Raw genomic sequence first — 10,629 nt, 5'->3', positions numbered from 1 at the left:
TATGGCCACTAGGCGTAAAATAAATAACAAAACAGAAAGTAAACAGCGCCTCGTGTTAACAGAAAGTAAATAAACATGCAACCAGTAATATTATCCTTGGATATCCATTCACCAACTGATACACAACACAATAATGTAAAATGCAGATATCACCCCTCGGGTGTGACTCTGACATTTTACCGTTTCATACCCTTTTTTCTTTTTTCCGATTTTTACAGTTTTTAATCTCTCTAACAAAATATCTACTTTCTGATATTCATCAACTCAATATGAGTTCATTGAATATTAAATCTTTTTTTTTCAACTATGAAATTCATTTTTATCATTTAAATTGAAAATTTACAAAACTTATATCAAAATAGGGTTCGAGCGGTGCACAGGACCCCAACTGGCGAAAATAACTCGGTGAAATATCCTACTCACTTATAATTTGTTATAAAATATAATTAAACATATCAAATATGCAAGTTCTGACATGAATTTAAAATAAAAAAATAAAATTCTATATTTTTGAAATCTATAACAAATTTTTGATAAAATCCTAAATACAATTTTTACATTCTACGATTACTAGTAGAAATTGAGAGTTCCTTATAATCTCTATGCGAAAGAATTGAAACACGTGCGTGAAAATCGAGACGATCGGCACAAAAATCAACACTATTCAAATTTCGAGGCAACTGATTTTTGAGTTTGACCTGGTGGTTTCGAAGATCTCGACGTCGTCGTCTTTTCTCATTTCTACAACAGAGGACGGTTTGATCCCGAAACGGATGAAATCTAAGGTCAAAGTTGCAAAACCCCCATATATATATATATATATATACGGCTGATTTTTGACGATACGGGATGAAAAATGTGAGAAAACAGAAGGAACTTGGGTGGATTTTGTAGAGAACAAGGCTGTAGACGTTTCTCCCTTGTGCGTTGGACGTCGACGGTGAGCCGTTTGTAGCGAATCTGAAGTGGAAGATCGAAAAAAAAAATGAACATATTTTTTTAAACCATTTGCTGGTTTTAGACGACTTTGGAAGATGAATAGTAAAAAAAATTAAAATTTTATTTATATAAAGTCTTGGGATGAAATCGATATTTTGCCTATTGTTTCGATCGACGATAACTTGACCGTCCGGACTCCAAAAGTGACGAATGAATACTCTATTTCATCTAATTTTTCATTCTGGATCTAATGGTATAGTAAATTTACATCTTTGGCCTAATGTGACCCTAAAATTGACGTCGCTTTTATTTTTTACGATAATTAGACTTTCTGATCTCCAAAAATAATTAGTAAGTAGTCCATGTTTAATAATTTTTCATTAAAAATCTAATAGTATGATCGAATCTTAACAATTCTTTATCTAGTAAAAAGTCATTATTTTAGCTTGATCCGACTCGATAATCGAGGATTTTACAATTTTTCTATTCGGACTCGCATTTGAGCGTGTTTACAAACTAAAGTATGTTTTTCGATTAGTTTGAATCCAATGGTGAGGTCAAATGCCATTAAAAATGATCAGAAATATCCTAAAATTTTATCCCTAAGTCCCACTTTCAGGATTTTTCTCAAAATTTCACTATTTATTTTCCTCGAGATATGAATCAAAAACTCGAGTTTTACACAATAAAAAAAGTCCAAGCTCGCCCCATAAAATTTTAATGAGCCGCAGGTCTAACTAATGGATCAGATTGGTGAAATGAACCACCATGGGCACAAGGGCAAAACATTGGGTAGGACCATGGGCAAGCCATTGTAAGGCCATTATCACTAGGGCAAGACATTGGATAGGACCATGGGAAGGCCTATTAGCTAGCCATTGACACAAGGTGGGACATCGGGCATGACTAGGGAGAGCCATGGCACAAGCAACGGCCGGACATCACGTAAGAGCATCTACAACAATGATTTTTGAAGTAAAGATTATATTTTGTCAAAATCTGACAAATGTTGTTTTAGCTAGCATAAAATTTCTTGTGTGCTCCACCAAGCTCAACAAATCTTTCATTTGTTGAAAATTGACTCGAATCTTAATAAAAGTCATGGCTTCACATTTTAGAATCCAAAAACATGATCTGATGCCACATGCTTCTAGAGAACAAAATTCTAAGAACTTTAAAAAAGAACAAATTTTTTTTTTTCACCGTTGAATTTTAATTTTAAGTTTTGGTAGTTTGGTAGCCATCCATTTCAACAACTTCAATCAAACTCAAAATATATATATTTTTTTAAATTTGTTTTTGTTAATATGAATTGTTCCATAAAATCTAGAAGGATCTTGAGTTCGATTGTCAATGTGATGATAATTCATGTGGGCCCAACGACTCAGTAAGTTTTGAAATCTTACTAAGTTAGTAAAGAAAGGATTTTTATCTTATAGTTTTATTTATAACAAGCCAAAGGACTTTGCTATAGGTAACAAGTCATCTAGAGAATCCATCATGTAATAAAATTCATGGTCTCACATTTAGAATCCAAAAATATGATCCGATGCCACAGGCTTCTAAAGAACGAAATTTTAAGAATTTTGAAAAAAAAATAAATAAATTCGTCGTTGAATTTTAATTTTAAGTTTTAATAGTTCGGTAGTTGTCCATTTCAACAACTTGGATCAAACTCAAAATATATTTTATTTTTAAAATTGTTTTTGTGAATATAAGTTTTTCCAAAACATCTAAAAGGATCTTGTGTTCGATTGTCAATGTGATAATTCATGTGGGCCCAACGACTCTTAGTAATTTTTGAAATCTTACTAAGTTAATAAGGAAAGGAATTTTATGTTATATTTTTATTTATAACAAGACAAATGACTTCGCTACATGTAACGAGTCTTCTCCTTGATTTTTGAGCTTGCTACTTTAATTCTGACATCTAGCGAGTCTGCTGGATGTGAAAAAGTGGTGTTTCACTCTTTATTATAAAGAGAGTTTGACAACTAACGAGTTTCTTGGAGTTGTTTTAAGACATTGGCACAAACATGGGCAAACCATTCAAAAATCAAAGATTCATATAAAAAATCTCAAATATTTTAGGATCCCTATAAAATGAAGATTACATTTACCTCTTTATATCTCTTTTTTTGATGAATTAATTGTGAAAAAAATTCAAAACACCCTTCAAAACATATATTATTATCTAAAATTTAAATCAAATCAAATTTTCATGGTTGATTCACAAAAAAAAAAAAAAAAAAAGGATGTTGACTTTTGATCGAGAGGGCAAACCTATTATCAACAAATTCGTATGGGCTTTTACTAAATTTTCTATTTTTATTAAAATTTAACTCAAATACAATAAGGGACTAGGGTTGCACATTACATAAATAAACTTGCACAATTTAAATAAGGGAAATGTTCAGCAACAAACATTTTGGCAAAACATTTTTCAAAACATGGGTTAGAGGTTTTGGAATGGGCTGATTTTTTGTGAGGATGATCTCTACGGTGAGGAGATTATCATCACCAAAAATCAGCTCATTTCAAAACTTCTAACCCCATCAAAAATGGTTTACAAAAAGTGGACGATCCACGATTTTCCAACTTGTAAACTGGGGCTAGAAGTTTTGGAATCGGCTGATTTTTGGTGAGGATGATCTCCTCACCGTAGAGATCATCCTCACCAAAAATCAGCCCGTTCCAAAACCTCTAACCCATGTTTTGAAAAATGTTTTGCCAAAATGTTTGTCAAAATGTTTGTTGCTGAACAGGACCCTTTAAATAATATTTTCTATAATGGGTAAGGAATTGCATCACTACAGGTTGAATACATCCCACTACATTAGCACCTACTCACCTATCTACCATTTTGCACAACTCTACCTGTAAAAAATTATAATCTAAATAAAAAAATTTCTACCAATTTAATCATTTTCTTTGTCTACTGTCAACTTGTATATTTCTTCTTTGAAAGCTTGTAAATCAAGAATATTATAAATCCCCTTCTCTACATTGAATCAATCTCTCAAACACATAATTTGAAACCATTTACCTTTACTAGTTGTCCAACACTCATTTTCAAGCGCTAAAAGCTGACTTTAATACATTGGTAGACATAGGGATCATTAGTATTTCATGGGCCGTGGATTAAATTTATGAGTCACATTTTTCTAAGAAAATGGAAAGGAGAGACAAAATATGTTTAGTCAACACCAAATCTTTGTGATACTAAGAGTTTTTGTTGGCTGTACGATATTGTTTCCATGGATGGAAATGGGAGTCTCATAACATGGTAATGTGGTACACTATGCTATTTTCCAAATGCTTCCATTACCAGAACAGATACACAATGCTAATATAGTTTAGAGGTATCATTCACTATACAGTTAGTAAGAAATATTCACCACACCATCAAATATAGTATGTGTTGATTGTTAAAAGATAAGGGTGTGTAGTTAAATTGTCAATGGATTAAGAGGATCTATCTTGATCCAGATCAAGGATTTTAGATATTGGTAAAGATCCAATTAAATAACCTATCGAATTGGTTCTAGATCAATCATGCCATGAACCACAAAGACCCTAGTTAAATTAATTATGAAAAAAATATACAAATTATATTATATGTTTTGTTTATATTTATGAAGTTTATTTATGTTTTGTATATCAAGTTATATTTGACCTAATTTGGACTCAATTCGGTTCATAACATTTTAGTTATGTCATCCGATTAGATTGAATTGGTCCCAAATCGACCTCATCCTTTGACAAGCGATAGTTCTACACATTACAAATTAGATTGGGGGTGTTGAGGGGTACACATTTAATTGGAAATGAAAACCCTGATTTTGGACCCATTTTTATTGGAACCGATTAGAATGGTCTAAAAACCCAAAATGATTGAAAATTGAAACTAATAAAAATCGAGGTAGAGAAAATTTAACGAGAATTTTTTTTATGATTCAATTATTAGTTTCATTAATTTGAGAATTGAAAAAAAAAAAAAAAATAGGGTGTATTTGATTGCAAGGCAAACTCAAAGAAAAATAGTTTTCCATGAAAAACTTAAATTTAACGGTGTTTGAGTGCAAAACAATAGGAAAAAAACAAAAGCAGGAAAAATAATTTGAGGCACACATGAGATTTGTCACTTGAGATGGCAAATCTTTTCTTCCCCCCTCAAGAAAATGATTTGCCATAGACACCAAAATTTCGATCTCTTAATTGCTTCACTTTTATGTTTAAAGTTAATATAATCAATGTCATTTTGGTCAAAACTTACTTTTCTAAACTATAAAAATATCCCTTTTACTATGTAATCTTCAAATATCCTTTAATCTATATTCTAAATTAAAAATAAGCCCTTTTGATCATTGCATTTGCACATGCCACCTTCTAGTTTAATTGTAAATAAATAAATAATCAAATATATCCATTTGATACATGTGAGTTTGCACATGACGCCTTCTAGTTTATTTTTTATTTTTCAAAAAAAGAAGAAGAAGAAAGATTCAAGCTAGCATAACTTAAAAAGGGTCGTGAGCTGACATCTTGGCATCCAAAAACATGATTACATGCCATGGGCAAATAGATGGACGAAATTCAAAGAATTTTGAAATATATATTTTTTTTAAATGTTATTTTTCACTGTTGAATTTTAATTTTAAATTTTGGGAGTTCAGTAGCAGTCTATTTTCAACAACTTGAGCTCAACAAATATTTTATTTTATTTTTGAATATAAGTTTTTCCATGAAATCTAGAATGTTGTTGTGTTGGATTTGCCAATGTGGTAATCCATGTGGGCCCAATGAGCTTTAATAAGATTTGAAATCTTACTAAATTAGTAAGGAAACTGTGTTTGAAAAAAAAAAAAAAAAACAATACAACCTAATTTAAATAAAAGAGTACAAAGAGAAGAGTGTATAAATCCATGGTTATAGGAGCATATAGATCCATTGGTTCTAACTAAATTTTTTTTTTGTCTTATGCATGATCATAGATCAGGATTTCATCAAAGTCCAATTTAATCATCTACTTTCTTTTTTTGACTTCTAGGAGCGTAGGTATCTCATTGCTATTCAACAGTTTTTTGGGTGATTTTTCATGGTGTGCTAAAACAGTAGAAAATGATTTGTATGTTCATCATTTTTTAGGTAAATATTTTCTATGCAATCATATACGTCCTTAATGATTTTAATTTTGATTTCTTTAGTAACGAAATCAAAACCAACCCATTAACCCTCCTACATCAAAAGACTGGCGATTGAGGAATTATCCTTGGAACCACAATAGGGAGTGGGGCGAATTTGGTTTACTCGGTTGGATATTAAATGGTGAGAATCCATTAATGTAAATATTATGTATCTAATTACAACAAGAAAGACAAAAGATGATAGTTTTAAACCGTCATCTTTTGTCTTTGATGGCAATTTTTTTGTCAAACAAAAATGGACATCTATAAAGGTGACATCATTTTACAAAAACAAGTTGATAAATCTTTTAAACAACCATCATTATAGTTTAATATTAAATATGTCAGATGTTCTTTAAAATTGTCATCTTTTATATACTAAAGATGATGGGATTTTCTAAAACCTTTATCAATTTAAACTAATACAATGACAATTTTAGTAAAAAAATATCAAATCTATAAAATATGACAAAAAGACAAAAGATGACGGTTTTTAAATAAATTTTCATCCATTATATAAACAATGAAATTTTTAAAGAAATCATCACATGGTAATGACAACTTTTTAAAAATCGTCATCTTATCCTTAAAATCATGATTTATATTAATACTTAATGCAAATGATAAATCGTCATTAATATGAATGAAATATGCCATTTTTTTCAATAAATCAGTATTTAATATTTATAATAAAAATGACACATTTTTGCAAAATATATCATCTAAATTTTAGAATAAAGATGATGGATTTTTGAAAAATGTGTCATCGTTATATACAAAAGATGACCGTTTATTAATCATCATCATGTAGTGATAAAATTTTTAAAATCGTAATTTTTAAAAAATGCGCTTTATACTTAAGATGATGGCATTTTAAAAAGCTGTCATCTTATCTTTTTTTTAAAGTGTTAATTGCCACTATGAAGCTCTCTATTTCTCATTATTACCTAATAAACTTGTTGCACCACCAACAATATATAATGATTGTGACGCCCCTGTGTAGACACTCCATTTTTGCATCCGCCTGATTAATCAACTCGTCAACCCGATCGTAATGATTCCCAATGATGGATGTTTATTCCATTGCTTTATTTTGTTACCAGAAATGTTTCAGAAATCCGGATGAGGTATCTCGAACTGACAAAACCTTAGAAACCACGCTACGCTAGGAAGATATGACCTCATAAACATAGAAATCATCATTTTTCAGACAAAAAGAAGTTTCACGATAAAAATCACTAAAAAATGACCAAATGACCAAAATACCCCTAACATCATAAGATCCCTAGAGCCTACAATACGCTTAGGAAAATCCATTCAAACACATAAAACAACAAATCGAAATCAAATAAATCATTTCGCCAATTTTAACAGAATTTGAAAAAATTACGAAAATGCCCCTCATAAGGTTCACGACCATTTCATACGAAAAAATTTCATAAATGACACAAACCAACATTCCCATTGAATTCCTTACGAAAAATCGATTCTAAAACATCTTGGAACATAAAAAAATCGACTTAAAACTCGAAAAATCCTCTCGGGGGCAAAACGGTAATTTCACAATTTTCATAATTAAAAATTTCGAAATTAATAAATAAAACATTAAATAATTAAAGTGAAACATTAATGAAATTAATTTAAAATTTTGAACTAAAAAAATCGATTAATCAAGCTCTCAGGCAAAATTGTTGAGGGTTCGCAAGATATTTCTTTAAAGACCCCTCCATTTGGGGGTCCAAAGAATTAAAGATATAATAGAGGGGGTTCTCCAAAATCTTAAAGTCAACCAAGCAAGACTAAAGTCAAGGTATTAAAGTCAATCAAGTAAGACTAAAGTCAAAATTAAAGTCAATTAAGTAAGACTAAAGTCAATATATTAAAGTCAATCAATTAAGACTAAAGTCAAAATCTTAAAGTCAATCAAATAAGATCAAAAGTCAAAATCCTAATAGAGTTCTAATTAAATAATAACTCTATTTAATAGAATTCTAACTAAAATATAACTCTACCTAAAATAATTCTAACTAAAATACAACTTTAACTAAAAGAATTCTAATAAAACATTAATTCTATCTAAATCAATAGGAGTCCTCACACCCTATTTTTGTATCAAATCATAAATCCTAAGAGAAGTAGGTCAAAAAGCCTCCCTAACCTCCCATAAACCCTAATTTTGAAGCCCCAACTCCTTACCTAACACCCCTACTTCGATTTTAGATCAAAAAACACCTAGAAGCCCTTCAAAAACACTCCAAAATTCATATAAAAAATTTGAAGAATCCAGATCTAAGAAAGAGATACCTTACTTCGGAGATCAGAAATCAGATCCGGAGACAAAACGAAGCAAGGAGTACGGTATAAGAAGCGGTTTTATCAGATCTGAGGGACTATAATCGTTGCATTCGAAGGTAAAATTTATTTTATTTTATTTTATTTTAATTCTATCTAGGTTTTTTGTTAGCAATGTAGTCTTATTTGGGATAAGTAGAAATCGGCGTTTGTCGGGCGGGGTTGGTGCCTAATACCTTTCAACCCCGTAACGTGATCCTCGGACCCGTATTTTTCTTTCGTAAATTAGTTTATTTGCCTTTTTAGAGTCAAATTTAGGTTCCTAAACCATAATAACTAGGTGGCGACTCCCAAACCTCAAATGTCAAAAGCGGATCCGCGCACCACGCGGATCTAGGGTACTTTCAGTGGCGACTCCACTGGGGACTATTGAGGATCAAAATTGAAAAATCCCAAGTATGGGAGTATTGCCAAGATGACCTAGTTTTTTTTATTATTTAGTTCGATTTATTTTCTTTATTTTTTCTGTTTATTTATTTTTGTGACTTGATTATAGATGATTTTGGGTATTGCATTTTTTTTCCAATTAAGGATGACTTTTTGATGACCCCTAAATAATAAAATATTCAAATTGACATATGAAAATGATGGAATGATGAAGGTTGGGACAGTAATGTTAAAACGTTTTTACAAAATATTATAGTGAGAATTAAGTCTAGGAACCTATTAATAAAACGTAGATCTCATCGAGTAGATTAATTTAGAACCTGAGTTCACTCAATTTCATTATCGGAAGCCTTAGATATCATCGATGCAAGTTCAATATATAAATCTGGAATTGTTGCTGAATGAAGGTTGGGACAACAGTGTTAAAACGTTTTTACAGAATATTCTAGTGAGAATTAAGTCTGGGAACCTTTAATACAACGTAGATCTCATTGAGTAGATTAATTTAGAACCTGAGTTCACTCAATTTTGTTATTAGAAGCCTTAGATATCATCGATGCAAGTTCAATCTGTAAATCTGGAATTGTTTCTGATTAAAGGTTGGGACAGCAATGTTAAAACATTTTTACAGAACATTCTAGTGAGAACTAAGTCTGGGCACCTATTAATAAAATGTAGATCTCATCGAGTAGATTAATTTAGAACCTGAGTTCACTGGATTTCGTTATCGGGAGCCTTAGATATCATCGATGCAAGTTTGAATTATATTTTCCTAATTCACAGAAAATCCGAATTTATCTAATGTTAGCACAATTAATGTTCCTGAGAGTGAGCTCATCTCAACCATTGTCATTCTATCATCAATGTAACATCTATTGGAATCTCGATTTATTTTGGATCACCCAAAAGTGATCATTGATTGGACCTTAAAAATTATGCCTATTGCAATATTTGTTTGATCAATTATTATATGCCATGCTCATTAATTGATTTGCCATGATCTTGATAGATATTTTTTGATGTGCATGCTTTGATCTTAATCTTGATGTGATGAATTATGTGGGTAATATTCATATGATATTCATGTTGTGATGGTTTGATTAGGCCTATGGACCCATTTATTTGAAAAGGCCCCGGGCACACCCCACCCTGTGTTGCACACACCACATGCACGTTTACTGTGCACACTTGCACGTCCTATATAGCAAACGTGGTACTAGTGCGTGGTCCGGTCTCTTCGGAGATGCGACGTCATTCATGAAAACCACAACTCCAGTCACGTACCTTAGGGTATATCAAACTGGGACATCAATACCGTCTGATCAGGTGATTCTGAGAGGTATATTGATGCACCCAGGCTGGAGCGACTTGAGCCTTTGACCTATTGTGAGCCACACAGTCACATATCTCGATTGCCAACGTAGTACTAGTACGTGGTCGGTCCCTTCATGGGATGCCAAACTATTTATGAAAGCTACAACTCTTGACTCGTACCCATAGGTATGTAAAAGATAATCTAAGTATATCAATTGCACTTCTTGGTCAAAACCGGTGCCTAAGCGAGATCTTGCGCCGCTGTACCCTACTGTACGAGGGGGATAGACTATGTCTATTCTAGACGAGAGGTATTTAAGTGGGCCCTTGCTCAGCATTGTGCGTCATCTCTCAACTGGGGATCAAACTGGCTGTTTTTGGCTTCAGAGAAGTGAGTTGAGGTTTTAGATTATCACCTATACGGTATATCAAATCAAGTCACTACGTATCG

Source organism: Akebia trifoliata, chromosome 14, assembly GCF_017979445.1.
Source record: "Akebia trifoliata isolate Shusen 1 chromosome 14, ASM1797944v1, whole genome shotgun sequence".
Classification (NCBI taxonomy): Eukaryota; Viridiplantae; Streptophyta; class Magnoliopsida; order Ranunculales; family Lardizabalaceae; genus Akebia; species Akebia trifoliata.
This window is presented reverse-complemented; position numbering follows the sequence as displayed.